Raw genomic sequence first — 16,541 nt, 5'->3', positions numbered from 1 at the left:
GACAATTTCGTCAAGTGAAACAATTTCTTGAAGGTATCATTGTTTCCAAAGATTTGAATAAGTTATGCTGCCTCTCCGAATCGATATTATTATGTTAATGATTAATTTTAGCTCCAATCATGTAAACTTAGCAGTATCAAGCAGCTGTCCTTAACGCCAGACAGTTGAAGAAAACGTCCTAATTAGGATTTTCAAAATATTATTAGCTAACGAGTCATCCTTAAAAGAGAAATAAAGTAGATATTCGTGGTGGAAAACTGGGGCTAAAGACCTTGAATGCTTTGGGACTAGTGTTGGAAGGATTGAGAAAGTGAAAGGTCGAAAAAATGTAAAGTGAGAGGTTCGTCCCTAGTCTTATCCTCACGGGATTTTAAGGAGAGGAGTGGATGCTGAAACGAATGGTCGAGAATAAATATTACGGCTCCGTCGTGGAAATATTCTAGCCTAATTCAAGAATGGTAAAAGTTGAACTTGGAAAATATGTCGAGTAACATTTCTTTAAATCCAATGAAATTAGGACGAAAATATATTTGTAAAATTTCAGAAAAGAAACTTTTCTATTCAATATTTGATTAATATCTTGCTCCTTCTTGGAAGTGCCAGGTGCTGAAGCCACCTTAAAATCTTTTCCCCCCCTGCTCCTGAGAGATGGTTGGTTCTTCCTTCGCGAAATTTTGCTTTTCTACTTTTGCAGGCCTGACTCACAAGAGCTTGAAATTTTAAAGAATGGCCGCCGTTTGATCTTCAATTACATGAAAAGGGTATGTGTCTTTGAAATTGACCAAACTATAGATTGGAATTTTATGTTTAGAAGATGCGTACAAACAATTTGTTCGGTTTTTTATGTGCTTAGAAAAATGATTAATTACATGGGATATTTGAATGAAAACTGAACTAGGGCTATAAAATATAAGGGAGAATCTTAGTTGAACTTAAACATAAAATTTCAGCGTTTTTAAAGAAAGATGGACGCTCTGAATTTGCTGAAAACCTTTTGTAATTTTGAATTGGAGTGTTTTTGAGATTTTCAACTAGCAATAATCATACACTATTCATTGATTTAGAGAAGCGTTCTCATACCTGAAATCTTATAACGAAGTGAGTCATTTGGCAAGAGGTTTGGCGTAGAAGTTCCCACCACAATTCTTGAGTGTCCCTTCCTCCCTCTCTCTCTTCACATTATATTCCTCCCCCTCCCCGCCTCCACATCGCACCCAAAAGAAACGTCCTTGAGTCGTCCCGCATGTTTGTTTGCTGGCTCCGCGGTTTTTTTTATTATCCCCTCCCTTTTTATTATCTGTCACCATTACGCAAAGGAAAACCTCGAGCAATCGATTAATACTCGTGCTTTACCCGTGAATACGGGGAAGAAGAAGTTGAGGATAAGGGGGATGGGTTGGGGGAGAAGAAAGGGGGAGAAACACCGATTCCTCTGTCAGAGAGAAGTGGAGGCAGGGGAGGGTGCAAATGCCGGGGGCATGTGGGCAAAGGAAGGCCCTTCAAGGGAGAAGGGGTGGGAGAGGAAGGGTTCGGGGGTTGGAAATATGGAGGCGAGTGAGCGGAAGATATCGTCCTCCCTCCTCACACCGCCCGCCTTCTCCTTCCACCTCACCCGGAGAAGTTCAACTCTTCTTTTTTACATCATCGCACCCTCTGCCAATACCCATCGAAACTCCACCCAACTATACCCCCTCCTCCATTTATCCTTTCTCTTCCTTCACCGCACCCACACACACACAACTACCCCTTGATGTTTCTTTTTTTTCCTCTTCGGACGTCGTGCTTCTCCGCGCGTGATGTCAATATCTTGTTTAGAGAGTGGGTGCGTGAAGATGTCTCGCTTCGATTTCAACTCCCAGCTCCTCCTCGGTACACTCATGATATCAAGTGGAGAAACTACTTCATTTCTTAAATATTTCACTTGGACATAACCATATTCTGAGGGATGGAAACTTCTTTTCCTTCGTGGTGGGGTTGCTGAGGAGTTTGGGCTAAAGGATTTTAATTATGAAGAAATACCCAAAAGGAAAATAACGCAAAAGATCTAATACCTATAGTAGATATTTTTTTAAACTGTAAATATATTGTAACCTTTTTTTGCTGCAATATTATTTTTCAATTTCATCCATAGTGATCTTAATCGAACGTTTATATTTGAATCAGGCGGCTATGTCAGCGAACTGTATTATATTTGGCACAATAACTGTCAATGCCTGCGTAAAAAAAGCTATTCCATTATTTTTCCGTTATCAACTCATGAAAAAAATCGAGTGTATTTTTATCCTTATTTTTCCACGCTATGCAATTCCTCAAGCAACGACCCTTCGCGGACTATATTCACCCCTTCTTTTACGCGTGAGGCTCATTCCTCGAGGACATTACTCTTTTCATCATGTTTTTATGGCCACAGAGTTGATATGGCGACTTTGCTGTATTAGGCCTTTAGAAATACATCAAAGCTCACTCGTGGCATCACAATTTTCTCAAATGAGTCGCTGAAGTGATGACGTGAACCTACTCTATTGTCGTTATGCGTCTCCCACAGCAACCACATCATCGTCACGTGATCTTCACTGCGGTATCTCGGTTTCAAGTTATCATTTCCCATGAGAATGCTCACGGCGAAGAATGGCGTCGAACGATCTTATTCTTAACGGAGAGGTGAGAGAATACTTTTTAAGTCTCGAGCGCTGCAAAGGACTGCCCAAGATATGGAGTGTGACTGCGCTCTTAACGTATCTGAGCAACGAGGGCATTCGCCTTCGAGTGGCAAGTTGCGTTTCATCGGCTGTCTTTACGAGCTGAAATGCATATTCATTGTTTCATATTCGACGATGACGATGCTCGCAGCTGCAGCCACCTTCGCAAAAGCTGAATGGCCATAAAAATTGCACGATTCCGTGCACTGACTTCGACGCGGGGGCTTTGTAATAAGATGGAAATTCAAGCATGAATCTCGCGTAATTTTCTTTAAAGGTACAAGGTAAAAAAAGAACCAAGTTCACGGAACAGAATAACTGATTTAAGTTTTTTATGGGGTGTATTCCGAAGATCCTATTCCTGCGTTATCGAGGAACTATAAAAGCGAGGACTGGAGGGTTTTAGGGTGCGTTGATTGGATCTCAGCCAGATGCTTCTTAAAACAACAATATTTAGATGCTTCCACTTTGATGCGTTCACGTTGCGACATCTCTTTTCACTCACTTTGGAGGGTTTGGTGGAGAAGAAATGAAAATTAGGAAGATAGAAACTCAGGAGAGGAAGAGGCGGTTAAAATGAACGCTCTAATGAAACGATAAGAGATGGCGGAGTTAACTGAAGTGGAAAGGAATGAGACTGAAACGCTAAGAATGGGATGAAGGAAAGGTGGAGGAGAAGTGCCCGAAATATGCAAGATTTTTATATGCATAAGTGTATAAATATTTAGTTATTTACATTTAAATATAAGTTCTCTCAGAAAAATGAAAGTTCCAGCAACTACTGTCTGCGAAAATTTTGACGAAATGGAATTTCGCAGGCGTGACAAAGCGGGTACAAAGCGTTTGACCAAATCCATAACATGCTAAGCCCCTATGTTTGTCATTTTTATTTATGTATCTTTTGGCACACACAAAAAATGCAATGTATCCAACTGAGCTCCTGCCACTAGATACTTGTGGCAGCAAATACTTTGGTCGTATTAACTGTTACTTATTGTGGAAGGAACGATTGATTAGTTTAATACGCCAAATCTTCGCACGCGTTGCATTTTCAACTCTCTTCAGTCTTATTACCGGTACAGCTGGTGGATAATGATTACCGGTACATTACAAATTTTATTTCTTATTCCTCCTTTCAGAAGTAAAGGAGGAAAATGCAGAGTATTGCATGCAGGCGTTGAATTTGCCTTTGTATCCGTGTACTTAGACACCGTGGTAAAATATCAGCAAGTAAGACGATAAAAATGTTAAGGGCAATGTAAGTTACAAAGAGTTTTTCAATTCGACGCGACAAATCTCTGCCGTGAAAAAAGTATTTTAAAGTTGATTATCAACAGGTATATGCGTATACCGCACAGAAATACATATAAGCAAGTTCATGCTGAACTAGATATCTCTAGCACCCTAGATATTAAGCATGCTATCACTAGTTATCAATCGATTTGAAAATCTTAAAGTGTTTCCGATTCGTTTGCACATTTTTGACTTTGAATTTTTATTTTCTGATGCGTATTTCGGAGACTAATTGCCAGATGCATATCGATAAATGGAAAACCGATGGAGCTGGGCGGAAGAGCGGGGATGATGGGAGCGAAATGAGGGTGCAATGGGTTCTTTGGCGGCGCAAGCGAGGATGCGACGGCCGTAGCGAGTTAGGCAGCAGCGGGGCTCGGAGGGTTGTGGGAGCGAGGAGGGGGAATGAGATGGTTTAAACAAAAAGACGGAGAGGAGGCAAGAAGCGAAGACTCGAGGGAGGTTGATGGGTGGGCGGGGGATGGGTTGGGGGATCCAATTTCCGGCCAAATTACGCAACTTCTTCTTTCTTCGTCCTTGGGGCTGGTGTTTGAAGGGCGCGTCTCTCTCGCAGTGGCTTTGCTCCATCGCCGTCGCACCTCCCTCTCTCTCTCTCCTCTCCTCTTAAAAGGTTTTCATTGTTACCACGACGACGGTGAGTGCTTTGTCATTCAATCACTGTGCGATATGATATTTATAGGTGGCGGGATTCGCTAAGATGAAGTCTCCAGAAAAAAATTGATTGAAAAGTCAAAAAATAGCTGAAAAATTCGCGTCAAAATGTCCGCACAGCTGTCTTTGTGTGCTGATCCCGTTGAAAAGTAGCTGTTGTTATACAATTTGGTGTCATTATGAGCTCTCTGATTAATTTTTACGACTAATTAAGGCATACTTTGTGGTATTCACAGATTGGATTGAGGAATATGCATTTCTCCCGTATCTTTTAAAGCTCTTATTAAGGAAAATAGTAAGTCTTTTTACAGTAACGTCTCTTCCTATTTCTCTTTACTGTTTTGAACTTATAGAAATAATCTTGAGAAAATTAAATAAATAGAAATAGTTTTTCTTTGTTATTTGAACCGGAGTCGTTAGTAAAAATATAATCTTTTATATATTTTATTTGATCTTGAAATAAACAGATGAGGTGAAAAGTACTGGGTCCTGGAAAATGGAGTATATTGGGCATTGATTTGATTTATTTCAAACATTCAACAGATTCTCTATTTATTGAGGAGAAAATTTCCATACTTTATTTGGGTCCTCTTCATTCAGAAATTAACGGTGAATGAATGTGATATGTTAGTAATATTACAAAAAAGCGTGGATAAACACAGAGATGATGGTAATTATTTGATGGAACTTTGAGAGTAAGTTGTGTTACTTAATGGAAGTGAGGTTTGCACTTTGCATAAGTATCCTCTTTACACTTTGAATATCGTAACTTGTGTACCAAGTGAAGATTGAATTGAATTGGTGTAAGATATTAGTTCCAGTCTTGGAAAGTAGTGTACGTTGCGAATGTGAATGGGAAATACGAATTAGAATCCGGAATAAAATTTTAAAGTGTGCGTGCTGGTTGGAAGTCCATGTGGATGGATATCGTGTTCTTTATTCACTTGGCTGCGTGGTAAGAAGGTATGATTAGATGAAATTTATCTTACATTCAACAGAAATGTTTCCTTTTTTGTGCAAATAATTTTTTTTATCAATATCGATTAAGAAAACAGGGTTAAGTGATCGAAAGAAATGGATACTTTATTGTTTTAAGTTATCGAAGTATTTTAGGAAATAAAAATGTTCATCTCAGGTAATGGTATGGTTTAGCTCAAAAATGGAATATTTTTTATTCTCAGTCTTCCTTTACTTCGCGAATTTGAAGTACTAAGCATCTACCACTTAAATATGGGAAACGAACGGAAAACAAGAGGACAAAAGCACTGTCCGTAGGACGAAGTATATTTTTATATCAGACGGCTCTTCTGCTGTACGGCAGAGAAGTAGAAATTTGATATCTTTCCTTGAGTCATCGCTTTCGCGGGCTGCCATTATTTTCTGGCTGACCCAACACCCTATGCAAAATCTCAAAAACTGGAGAAGGAGTTATCGGGTTTTGCGAGAACGCAAGTTGAGGCTAAGGCTAGAGGACAAGGTAATGGTCGATAGAAAAGGTCAAGGTTACCACAATAGAGGGAATAACTGTGAGGTCAAGGTGGCGTGAATGCTGATATGGGCGTGAGTTTTGAGATAATACTTACAAAAAGAAAACTTCTACCCTATCGATGCATTTTCTCTTCATCATCTTCGAAGTAGCTTATGAAGTATAGATTTTTTTTCATCACGAATTTCATTAAAATCATCTATTTCCTCTTGATTTTTCTACCTTATACATTTTGATTAGCAGCTGCGTGTAGCGTTTTGTGGGGAAAGACTTTTTAAAATCGAAATGCGTTCATCAGGGTACGTATTTTGAGATTTGTCTTCAATTATGGTGATATCCTATCATCATAATTCGCCGAATACGCAAGATTTAATTACTTTGAGCGTGATTAACGAATCTACAATTGCAGTATCTGCATACTGCAGAATCGAATAAGATTAAAGCGTATCATCGTCGCCGCATTCATCTTCGAACTGTTCCCAAGTTCTAGGTGACAGACACAAGTTAGAGCGATGAAGGATCACCAAACAATTTCAATAAATATGTATTTCGGTGCAGAATTAGTGAACATTTTCTTGCGTGTAAAATATTATATCAGTTCAAATTTATGCATTGGTATACACATCACTAAATGGCATATTCATCCTCCGATATTTTATAGCTCCCTTCTTGACTCAATTGACTTTTTGTAACGTATAACGTCTTTATTCATTCAAGATTAATGCGTCGTAAGCGTCATCTATCATATAAGAATAAGAAGTATTTTCTTATTTTAGGTGAGAATTTGTCTTTTCCGTTATACACAGCATCATTTTTCCTAATTCCTTACTTCAATTCAAGTCACCTTTTTTGCATAAATATTTGAAAAATTATATACTTCTTTTGAAATGTTTCAAATGAAAGCAAATAACTCATTGATTTAATTCAAAATTCATATATTTTATGCCAAAAACTCTGACGTGGAATGTTACATCCGACCTATGCTCACCCTCCTTTCCGATAAATAGCACTAGTTTCATTTTTGAAGTTTCCAGTCACTGTCCGATAAAAAAACATTTTCTTCTCTAGCGCTGATAGTAAGATCCATTTGGACGTTTCATTACAAGGATGCTCAAATTTAAATATTCCTCCCTCTTCCCCCACTGCGCACCGATATGGAGAAAAGAGACCGAACAGGGTAGATAAGAGAGGCACGCCGGGTCTAGGTACATTACTATATTTTTCCAGGCTCCGTAAACTGACGGGGCCGCGTGTTTTTAGGGGGCGGACGTTGAGAAAGAGAGAAGGAGATGATTTTGGAGCAGGAGGAGAAAATTAGGTGGAGGAAGGACCGACCGACCCTCTGGATGTTGGGAGAGGCACGGTGGGACCCATGTTGGGCGCCAGTGCGCGTGCGCAAAGGGAAGGGGAGGTTATACGCGAAGCCATGGCGACGGGGGCGCGTGGGAGGGGAGGGAAGGGTTTTACCTCTCCCAAACCACGGCCCAATGCACGGGTCGCCCACTCCCCTCTCTTCTCATCCCCCCCTCCCCTTCATTCGCCCTCCCCTCCCGGCCTATTCCCGGCGTCGTGCTCGCAAGGGGGCGGCCTGTACCCCCAGCCGCGCCTGGGCCCTTCCTCTGCTGCTTCGGCCGGTGGATCGCGCATAGTGAGAGCCCGAGTGCCAGCCGGGGCTCTTCCCTCTCTCTGTGGCGTGTGGCGGGCGGGCGGGCGCCATGTGCGACGTCGGCGGAGGCGGGTGCTTCTTCAGCCGATCCTCAAAGTCCAACAAAGTGAGTGCAGTAGGACGACGACGACGCGCGAATTTGTGATTTTGTTCTTGAATGGGCCTCGCACTCGGGTGTCCTCGACTTCGACTGGATAGGATAGTGGATGAAGTAAAAAAGCGAAATATTTTTATTTAAAATTTAGGTGGAAAGGCATCATTCAATTTTTTGTCTTGAGTTCATGTGTTCTATTTTTGGTCATTTCCTTTGATAGGACGTCGCCTTTTTTATGCCACCGAGAATCTCCTCAGCCAAACCCAATTTGCCAGGTCATAGCTGCAGCTGAGGAGAGAGCAAATTATTTATTTTTAATCATAGAAATAGGGAATCTTTTCCTCTTTCATTAATTTGTGTTGTGTCGATTTTATTTGAGAAAAAAATTTGGGAAAATGGCATTCTTCCCACATTTTACCCCCTAAAATCATCCTATAGTCCCATCAATTTGCAGATAATGAGAAATAAAAGGATTTATAATCACCGAGAAATACTTCGATGGAATTCTCCCTCGTGTTTTGTGTCCATGTGTGTATCTGTGTTACCGTTTTTGTTGTGTGTGTTTCTCCCTGTTGCGTCCACCCTCCTCAAGAGTCGCGTTCAACCTGTGTCTTGTGCCCGTTCTGTGTCCTCTATGGAGTCACCTCATTCTGTCCCACAAGGCTGGGAGGATTAGCAAAAGTGTAAAACGCGTGTGCCATTTGTCGTGGTGAAGGATCCAGCCCAGGAGGATATTTCCCCGCGACTATGTCCGTGTCGGCCAATTGGTCCATCGGAAGCCATAAGGAGGAAGAGGATGAGGAGTTATCAGCACTTAGAGCGTGCAGTGATCCTTGGGTGCTATCTGAATAGGACATGGCAATAGCGGGACGGTTTTTACGTGATATGAATATTGTTTCTATGTTTTTATGCCGCGATAGGTTATCCAATTCAATCTTATGCTTCTATTGTTTCAAGTGCGTCCTTAACTTTGGCCTTATCTGCCCTTTTCGAACTTCTCTTTCTCTCCATCGTTTGAAAACGGCGGTTTGATTGCAAAACGTAGCTCCTTTGCCTTTGGAAATGAGTATTCCATGCGTTTTCTTGGATAGGAGCCACTTGGCATCCTCTCTTGATGCTGCTTCCGAGGTATCCGAGTGTATCGGTGTCGTGTATTCAGGCAAATGATGCGTGTATTCGACGAATGTTCGGGTTATCGCTGTTATCTCAAAATCAATACACGATCTCTGCGGTGATATCCCTCATGAAAATCCATCGTTAAAGTTGATGTAAGGATTCCGATTACTCACAGCCACGCTCTCTCTGTAGTAACCTGTACGATTCGCTTTCAAGCATTGCCAAGTCTCAGCCTCGCAGTTTTTTGCCCTAATATCTCGCGTTAACGCTCCATGGTAGCATACTAAGGGTTCATCTAGGGATCGTCGGAAACCTTATGTGTGAGCAATTATCCTCCTCGGGCTTATTCGAGTGTATTAAACTACCAATGGAGAAATACACTCATGGGCTGCAATTTGGATTTTAATCCTTTAGTTTCATGCCCAATTCTTTCATCTTCATCCATCCGTGGTATCAGTTTAACTCTACGTAGCTTTCGATTATTACGTACATGATCAAGTGTATGAGTATTTGAAGTGACATCCGGAGAGCAGTACAAAAATGAAATTGTGGCGCATTAATCTCGTTTTAAATGAATTATGAACGTAAAACTCGACGCCAGTAACTGCTGTTATATCTTCGCTTCAATGGTCAAATTCTATCAGAACATCCTCCATTCCCTCATTTCGAGAATAATTCTCAGTCATAGGACACACTTGGACATAAACGAAGGAGCCCTAATTTACCTTTATTACTGGTATTGGAAACAAATCAAATAAATATGTTCCTAATTCACTGTTTAGAGGCATAACCAGATCAGTTTCAACTTTTAAAATTAAGCTGACTAGTAAAGGTTCCTTCTCATTTATTTTAGTGACGCCCTGCATGACTTCCGATATTGTCGAAAAATAATTATTAGGGTGTTCATGCCCGACTTGATAATATTTATGGAACTCCAAAAGAAACTGTTTCTCGTCAATTTCATTGTCGCGGGAAAACTTAAATAAGCAAAATTAATTTAAAAAGTTTGCTTGTGTCATAACCGGAGAGGATTTAAACCAAAAGCAACCTAGTAGTTAAGAATTGATTTGATGTCATTCAGTGATATGGAATGTGACTTTAACTTGGTACAGAGTCATTGGCAACTGCCTAGGACGCTAGGTCTCACGATTCCTCCTCATCCTCTATCCCTCCGTCGGCACGCGATCTGTTCCTCCAAACGCAATGTGCTCCTGGGGAGTGCTTCTGGACGAAGCTCTGTGTGTGCAAGGTGTTCGATTTTCCCACCGTTCGCCATTTCGCCGGAGAGCGTCGTCTCCTTGTGCGCGGGAAATACACGGACACCACATGGACCTCATCCAGACACACGGCGGACGTTGAAGCAGCTGCAGCTGACTGACGATGGGAGATTCACGGCCCAGCCTCATACTTCGCCCTAAGCCGTCTCGGCGGCTATGCCTGGGCTCTGCGGAAAACGGACGGACCCTCAATCCATGAGTCCACTCTATAATATCCTCATCAATATATATATGTCTAAAATTCATATGAATGCCACATGCATAGAATCTTTCTCCTAGAATCTGATGATAGACGAATTGCATGCATCTAAATATGCGTTTTGCGAATCATGCAGTCATTATATATGTCGCCATTTTACATTGGTGATCATGGAACTCGAATCATTACTGCTACTCTATTCTGGATGCAGAATTTCTCTCCTAGAATTTGAATATAGACTATTTTGCATGCACATATATATGCGTTTCGGGAATCATGCAGTCATGCATGATTCCCGAAACGCATGCCTTACCTTATTTTATCTGTGTTATGGAATCTCCTCTTTTCGTATTTACTAAAAACGGGCATTTACCTGCAACCTTATAATATAGAGAACGGAGATTTCCTCAGTGTGCTTTGAAGTTCTTTATTTGCGGTTACTACCGCGACGGTTGCTGTGGCGATGACGACAATTTCTCAGGCACTACTGCCAGCGTCTTGTGATGCGGTATTAATCGGAAATGAATAACTTCACCCTTACATGAGGTTTACTTTATTTCACCGGAGATGTCAAGCTATTCTTTGCTTCATTTTCCTCGTAGTCAATCTCATCTTTCCATTCTCCTCCGTATCCACGTATCGAAAACGGTCCTTCCACCTCCATTTTTCCTCCAATGTCCATAATTCTCCGCTCAGTGCTGGGCTGAGGTAGCGCCGCCGCTGGGGATCTCCCACACGTGGGTTTTTACGTCTGGGCGGCGATGATCTCTGTCGGGTCCACGCGCGTGGGCGCCACCGCGGCGGCTACGGACCCAGCATCCGCAAACTTCACTTGCACGAAGGATCCGCACTACTTCGGGGGTCTACCACTTCACCGGGATAACAACGCTGTAATCACGTTTGAATAATTTTTTAGGTGACACAAAATCATCCTCATGAGTAAGGCCCAAATCACACTGAAAAATAGGTTTCCGGCAGATAACCAAAATGAAGCAATATTGGGCCAAGACCAGAGTTGGATGGATAGCCATTCATACCTTAACTGATGATGCTTTTGTCTCTGACAGATGGTAGGCAGATGAAACATGGTATTACCTCAATTTATCAAGATAGAATAATGCATCTTCCTAGTAAGGAATTTGAAGAGGTAATTTACAGCTGGTGAAATAAGAAGAACAAAGCCTGATGGATCGGGATTTTTCTACATTGAAATAAACACTTGACTTGCTATTTTCCACGATTATATACTTTTATTCCTACCTAGGTTTCGATGTTAATACATCATCTCAAAGGTACAAAATTTTTCAAAATGGTTTTTGGTCTTGTTGTTGTCAAATTGTCGTCAAAATGTTGTCATCGATTTTACGATGTTCAGAAGATGTAGTGCATCGATTTCAATCGAAAAGTTTATAATCGTGGAAATTTGCAAGTGTTTATTTCAAAAACTGTACTGTACTAATGTACTGACGGGGTAGAGTAGGAAAAGTGTGTTGGAGCAAGCAAAACGTCAGCAAACCTACAACTAACGAATGTTGTGGGTACTTGCCTACGAAACCATGGGTTAACTTTCAATAGGGCGAAGAATATACTTTAAGTCCCCTCTAAATAGACTGGGGCAGTTCTATGAAAAATCTTCGCCGCAATCGGGATTTGTACCCGCGTGCGGATGATGGGGACCCTAAGCTCTAGCCAACCAGCCCCGTCCCCCTCAGCCTCTTGCCAACCGCTCTCGCTCTATCTGTGTTTCCTCTGCCTTTTCTTTTGTGCTTAGTCTTACGTGAAAAATAATCTGTTTGCCGAGGCTTTATATCTTATTCCTGCCTCTTTTTTCCCTTTGATCTCTCCTCCCACGGCTTTCCTCCTCCGTCTCTATGTCCCTCTTCTTATGCACCTCTCTCTCTCTCTGTCTCTGCTACTCTCCTGTTCTTCCATCAACCTCGGCGTTGGTGGATCGATAAGGGGGTCCCAGGAATCGCTCTTGCCAGCCGAACCCCTCGCCACCCTTCGACTCTCGCACGCGCGCCCGTGACTCACTGGGAATTTCAGTGCGGCTATCACGCAGTGCTATTTCTCACCAGCCACACTCTCTCCCGATACGGATCCGGTTTTACTGGTTACGAATATTTTTATACGTCAACAAAAATACCCTCCAGTTTTCGGTAGGAGGACGGCGGTGTGGAGACCTCATAAAAAAACTTCTTGATCGATTTGACCGCGAATATCCTTGGCTTTAACGGTGTTGGTCTCGTTTTGGGTGCGAATATTTCTCCTTCATTAAAGCCTCAAAGAAGCGTGTGTCAAAGGAGGTTAACTTTTTTGAAGCGAATAACAGAGGGCGTAAAGCGATCTACCGAAATGATTTTACCAAGTATCTCCTGCATTCTAGTGAGCACTCAATGTCTAAGTTATTTCGTAAGTTTAAATGAGTCAATTTTTTTCCAAAGTATAGTGAGATTATCGATAATATGATTTGAGAAATATTTATTTTAGATAACAGCATCGAATTTTAAGGTTAAAAGCATTACAATGTAAATTCTCAATGAAATAATGCTAAATTGCAAATACACCTAGTAGTGGATAATTGAGTTTGATTTAAACAGAGTTAATGTCGTCTGTTTAGCTGTATTCACCCTTTTTGCGGCATTCTTTTATACCTTTCCTCATATCGGTTGATTATAAAAAATTTCGCCCGACCTTTCACTTGGCAAGTTTAAAATAACCTCATTCTTCAGTATAAGTCCTAGAAGTATGATTTTCAATATTTTAGTAGAAAATTATATTTTAGAGAAACATTAGTAAGTCGTATGACGTAAGGATCGTTGAGCTTATCCGTGAATATAATCCCTATCGCACTATATTAAACCCGTCCTTACTTCCGTCTCCTGGTGTCAGAGCCTCGGGCTTAGAAAATTTGGCGTAGGTACCATGGGTACAGATTGCCCAAAAATGCCATTTAAACAGAAATATTTGTTCTCATGCATACCTCTTTTTGGTGACTTACTTAAACGTGGAGCGTGCTACTACCAAGGAGGCATCGCGAGAATGATGCTCGATACCTGAATGCCGATGTCATTTTCTGAAACTATACATGTAATGTGGAAAAAGTGTAGCCAATTTCTTCTTGTAAGCTATACCAATCAGTATTATGGTAATTTCGTTTTAACTTTAAAGATTGTGGCTGGGTAGATAATATCGCCGTCCTTTTGATTGAAGTATTTACTCCCAAATTATGCGAAAAATAATCATAAAAATGGAGAAGTCACTATATGCAACGATATTTCTTGATATTTTGATTTTATTTATTTAAAAATTGTATAAGCCAAAATCGTATACTCTCTTCAGATACTGGCCCCTTTATGCAATATACTGTAATTCCCCGTTCATATACTTTTCCAGACATTGAGTTTACAGGTAGAATCATGTAGCTTTGCATGGAATAAGTCGACTAACTTTTAAAGTACCCTTTCACTCGCAAATCCGTTTTCGTCCATGTCCTACTCATTTATGGCTTCCACCGCGCGTCGCGAAGTACGGAGTTCCGCTTTTGTGTGTTTACGTGTGCGTGAAATCGCGAGCGGAAAGTCGATTTGTATGGTTTTCCTGACATTTTCTGGATCGTTAGCCAATCCTCCAGCTTGATTGGACGATTTTAGCGACACCGATGAACCAGCGTATCAATTTGCCGGCTATATTGAGTCTTCACCCTCTTCTCGCTTTCCTGTCGCTTGATATTTCCCTCTCGCTCCATCGCAGCATCTACATCTGTCATCTATTCTCCTCTCCGGGTCCAGCCTTGCTCTCCTCATCCCTCACGGGCACCCTCTCCCACAGTCATTCGTCGAAAGCCACCACTTCGCCACCTTGCCGCCCCCTCTCCCGCGGCTGGCTCCGGCCTATCGTCTACATTGCCCACTTTATCGGCGAAGGGATTACCGGAAGGAAAGGCCTTGTCGCTTGAGTGGGAAGCATCTCCTTGTCCGAACAACCCTCGCGCGCCACAATGCTCTTGTCCCTTTTCCCTCTCTTTCCACCACTCCCCTCCTTCCCTTCCCTCATCCCTCTCCTCCATGGCATACACACTCCCCCCCCCCACCCTCCTACCTTCTTCCCCCGCCTATCTCTTGTTCTCCTCTCTTTCGCCCTATTATCTCTCCTGCTTTTCCACCCCCCCCCCCACATCCCTCCGTCCCCCCGTCCTTAAACTCCGCGCCTCTCTCCTCGCATACATCCCCTTTTATTAACTACATCACTCGATTTGCTTCCCCCTCGTCTCATCCGGCGTTTTGCTGGCGTTTTCCCATTGTATCCTCAACGCATACCCAGGCTTAAATAGTTTCATGCTGCCGTGGTGCTTCTATATTGCCAATTGCTGGGTTAGATATTGTGAGATTAGTGCTCAGGTAGTGTTTTACCAACTTTGTGGTATCCATTTTTGCCCTTTTGAGTGCTTGTGAAAATAGAAAATGTTTCCGCCAACGATATAACGTGATTTGTGACTTACACATTTTTACGGTTAGTCTCATATCGTTACTTATCATTTATTTTCAAGAAAATAGGAAATTATAAAGTAAGCTTCAGTCTTCGTTGGGTGATACTTCTTAAATGGACCTCCTCCATTATTGTATCATCTCAAATTCAATGAGTACTATCGGGAGCATTAAAATTTGATTATTACATTTAGATGACTGATTGTGGCCATGTAAACAAGAAATTATCTCGTTTAATTTGAATATATAGCACGAATTTATTTCACTGACATTCCTATTGATTTTCTCACCATGTTTGCTAATCAGATTTTTGAATAAATCTATAATTATATGCATGAGCAGAGGACGCTATGGTACAGGTCTAGAATATGGGTTAGCAGGAATTGTGTGAGACATATTGAATCCTCCATAGCCACGTGGGAATAAATTCTAATAAAGGTGAGGCTTTGATGACGAAATAGGGGCTCCTTACGTTATTGGAAACATTATAGCCTCAGCTGTAAAATTTAAAATATTTTGGAAATTTTCTATTTTCAACTGTATTAGTCGAATAGTTTTTACTGCAGCTGATTTTTTGGTTGTTATAGATCCGCAAATTTATGCTACTAGAAATTATGCAGCCTTTAAATTTATTAAGTTAGGTGTTGAATTTATTCTGTAAACAATCACAGTATAATATGAAAATATAAACTTAGGATTTTAGTGTTTTCAGCCACCATAAAGAGGTCCCACGACTTGCGCAATAGATGAAGTATTTGTGAGTGGAACACAATGCCTCTATATTCACCAAAAGTTGATATTAAACCAGCATGTATACGACTACATATCCAGTATTGTCTTTATCAGCATCAAAGATTGATGTCGACACAAATTGGTAGGAAGAATGTTAGAGTGACGCTATCAGTTTATTCCTAAATTTCTTTAAAACCGTGCTTTTGCGTTTAATGTAAACGGATACAAGGGTAAACTAAATGGAAAGATGCTCTTGGTGCCTTCGTAATGTCATCTGCCAATGCATTTTTAAGTTTTCTCTTTTGGTAGTAATCTCAGTCACTTTCTTCTTCTTCTTTTTACTGTTCTTTATGCCTCCATAAACGAATTTTCTTCGAGTCGCTGCTTTATTTAGCCCCCTCTCCCTAACCCCCTCGGGGCTTCTCTCCGCCGGGGCCTTTCTCTTGCCCGTCTCCACATAGCCCGTCCGCCGCGGGGTCCCAAAAGTGCTCCTCGCCACCGCATCCCACCCCGTAACACAGACCACCCTGTTCGCCTTTTCCTTGAGGTGCTCTCTCTCTCTCTCTCTCCTCTCCATCCCCCCCCCAACTCCGCGGGAGTCGAACGCCGCGCCGTTGTGGCCGTAATGCCATCACCATCATGCCCCCTCCGTCGCCAAGGATCGTTGAATACCACGCGTATCTCTCCTCCTCCACCCACCCCTCTCTCTCATCTGTTCGCTTCCTTCCAGCCCCTATCCTGCGCGTCTCTTTTGCCATCCACGTCACGACGGAACGAAAACCTCCACAGCCTCCCTCCTCTCTTCTCCACATCCAGGATC

This window comes from Ischnura elegans, chromosome 1 (genome assembly GCF_921293095.1).
Source record: "Ischnura elegans chromosome 1, ioIscEleg1.1, whole genome shotgun sequence".
In the NCBI taxonomy this organism is placed as follows: Eukaryota; Metazoa; Arthropoda; class Insecta; order Odonata; family Coenagrionidae; genus Ischnura; species Ischnura elegans.
The sequence above is the reverse complement of the archived record's forward strand: the minus strand, read 5'-3'. Positions refer to the sequence as shown.